Below are 3,544 nucleotides of genomic sequence, written 5' to 3' on the forward strand. Positions count from 1 at the left end.
TCCTCATTTGGCTGCATTTTCAGGCGACTGGGATTTTCGGGTGCCCGAGATCATTTAAGAGGCAGATCTTGGCTAGCCTTCTGTATTTGGAATATTTGTACTGTGCAGTTGAGTCTTTCTGGCTGTCATAGTTTATTTTTCTAAGATGTTCATACTCAGTTACTTTGCATCGTGTAAGAAAGTCCTATCTTCTAATTGAGTGCTAGCAAAATAAAAATATGTATATATTTTTTGAAACACTGTTCGGGGCCAAAAATATGTCTTCTGGCAACATTTGTGAACCTTCGATTTGCAACTCCTGCGAAAGTCTTGGGAGCCCAGACCAGAGATTGCCAACCCACAGGCCAAGGTAGGTAAGGTCTGAATGAATTGTCGAGCGTGTTATCTGGGAGGCAGTAGGAAGTGGAGAACCTGGTAGACCAGCAGCTCTTGACATTTGCTGCATGTTAAAATCACCTGGGGAGCTTTGAAAAATGCCCAGGCTGCATTCCAGACTAATTAAAACAGACTCTCTGGGAGTGAGACATGGATACCCATACGTTTTAAAGCTCATGGGTCATTCCAATATGTAGCACAATTTATTAACAAGTCAATCGAGCTAAGATTTCTTAGTCTTTTAATGTGCAGACGAATGACATGGAGACTTTGTTAAAATGCAGGTTCCGATTGGTCAGGTCTGGGGTGGGCCTGAGAGGCTGTGTCTTCCCCCAAGTTCCTGAGTAGTGCCAGCGTGGCGGCTGCTTTTCAGACCACGTCATGAAGAGCATGGGCCTGCAGCAGAGCTCTCAAGCAGCCCACAGACTGCTGTGTTTTCTAGTTTTCTAGTTTTTTCTTTTTTTTCCTGGTTGGCGTATTGCATACGTAATCACAGACTTAGTCAACACTTCAAAATCAAGAGGTTTCTCATAAAAATTCTTATTTCTGATATCCTCTGGAAAAAAAAGAAAGATCTGATGACACCGGCTCTGAATTTCCATATAGACTGGTGTCAGAGTGACTGCCCCTCGCGAGGGGGTGCTGGCGAGTGGCCACGCAGGGCTCTGAAATGCCTTTCCCTGTGCTTGTTTATGAATAGGACAAATCTGTTTTTCCATATGGGCCGGCAGGTCTATGCACAGCACGTGCGTGCTCAGCGAAAACCGGGAGGACAGAAGCCAAGCACCTAGGTGACAAAAGGTGAAAGAGGAAACATGCATGTGTCTGTCAGTGGGGACCCCGTCGGTCGCATCAGAAGCCCGCAGCTGTTTAAGGGGGAACGTGAGCGAGGAGGGGTTTAGGACGCGGATAGCAAGGCAGCTCGGGGGTACACAGCGCAGTGGGGTTTCAGAAAAGAGTGGGCCCAAGGACATGGGTGTCACCAAGGAGGATGTCACAAGCAGCTTCGTGACGTCTCGGCTTCTCTCTGCCCTTCTCCCTCACTCCACGTCCTTGCCTGGCTTTCTCCAGTTCACCTAGGACGAGGCGTGGCCACCAGCCCCGCCCGGTCTTGCAGGCTAGGGGGCCTTGCGTGCAGCCCCAGTTCACATTCCCGTGGGAGGGGTCGTGATTGGCTCCGCCTGGAGGGCTGGAGGGTGACCTCTGCCTTTCCCAGACAGGAAATAGTCTCCCTGCCCTTCTGCAGAAGTCAAGGGGTCAGACACGGTTTGACTCACTCACTCCTCTGGTGACTTCTTAAATCGTTCATGAACCTTAGAACCCTTGTGACTATGAAGCGGTGAATGCTTTAAAAGTGGATCTGAAAACATCTCTTTTCAAGAAGTTGGAGTATATCATCCACGTGCTTCATCTAAACAAAATACTATGTAAATGAACGATCGCAAAAGAAGAGCAGAGAACTTAAATTGGGGAAAACCGAGCAAACGAGGTGAACAACGGGATGCCTGTAAATGGACACGCGTAGTGGGCACTGCGAAGTAAGGGGGAACGAAGGCCACACTTCTCCAATCAGAAGGCTCCGGTGGGGACTGGTTCCTAATAAGGAAATGAGCTGGGAGGTGGAGAGGCAGGTGAAACAGAAAGTTCCAGATGCCTCAAAGTGGTGGCGATGTGGGATAGACTGTTTAAAAAGGAGTAAGGGTTAGAGAAGAGTGTATCAGCGACCCCACCTGACCTGCCCATCGCGTGGCCGTGTAGAAATCCTGGACCCGCTAAAATGGCCCTGTTCGAATTCAGGTGGGATCCACGGGGGAAAGCGCTAGACAGGATAAACAAGCAGTGTCATGCGATGCTAAACGAAATATGTGCGCACCAAAACCAACAGCAACTAAATACGTAAAGTAAGGGACAGCGACACAAATTCAGTTAAACCGGGCAACTCAGTCACCTCTCAGAACTGTAAAGACAGTGTTTGAAATATGCTGTGATTTCAGAATACTTTAAGGTAAAGGAAAATTGTGGAGATAGTACAGAGAGTTCACATATTCCCCATATGCGATTTCTCCTGTTATTAACATCTTACAGATGGTACATTTGTCATAATCATCCAATATTGATACGTTACTATGAACTAAATACGTACCTTGTTTATATTTTATAGTTTTTTAATTTAAGATCTTTTTTGTTTGTTTTACGATCTCATCCAGGATACCACATTATATTTAGTCATCATGTGTCCTCAGGTTCCTCTTAGGTGTGACAGTTTCTCAGACTTTCCTTGTTTTTGATGTTGACAGTTGTTTATTATTTTGGTGGGGGTGGCGTAACAGCTCTGCTGAGATATAATTCACATAATGATACAATTTAGCCATTTGAAATGTGCTATTCAATATTTTTTACTATAGCCACAGACTTGTGCAAATGCCGCCACAGTCAATTTCAAAACATTTTCATCACCCTAAAAAGAAACCCTGTTCTCTTTATTTATCACCTCCCAAAGCCCCCATCCCTTCAGCTCTAGGCAACCACTGATCTGCTTCCGGGCTTGATAAATTTAATCTGGGCGTTTCATATAGATGGGACAATGCATGGCTTTTTGTGGCTGGCTTTTTTCACTTAGCATAATATTTTCAAGATCCATTCACGTTTGCAGCATGCGTCGGCACTTTGTTCGTTATGACCAGACGGCATTCATTGTCCGTGTGTACCACATTTACCCATCCATCAGTTGAGGGCATTTGAGTGGTTTCTATTTTTGACTATTATAAATACCACTACTAATTTTTTTTAAACAGCTCTGAATAGTTTTTAGTGTACAAATCTTGCATGTCTTTTAATTTGTTCCTAAGTGTTTTATTTTTATTATTTTTTGTGCCATTGTAAATAGAATTGTTTTATTTTCAGGTCGTTCATTGAAAGTCTGTAGAAACACAACCATTTCGTGCATGTGGACCTTGTATCTCGCAACCATGTTGAAGTCATTTATTAGCTCTGCTATTTTTTTGTGTGCGTAGATGCTTTAGTCTCAAATTACATCTTTGAACATTGTGTGCCTGTCAATCTAGATTTACAATGATTGTTTTATGCAGTTGTCTTTTAAATCAGTAGATGGGGAAAAAAAGGAGTTACCAACAAAAAATACATCTGTGAGGTCATTTATATTGAACTG

Source organism: Pteropus vampyrus, unplaced genomic scaffold (genome assembly GCF_000151845.1).
Source record: "Pteropus vampyrus isolate Shadow unplaced genomic scaffold, Pvam_2.0 Scaffold228, whole genome shotgun sequence".
Taxonomy (NCBI): domain Eukaryota; kingdom Metazoa; phylum Chordata; class Mammalia; order Chiroptera; family Pteropodidae; genus Pteropus; species Pteropus vampyrus.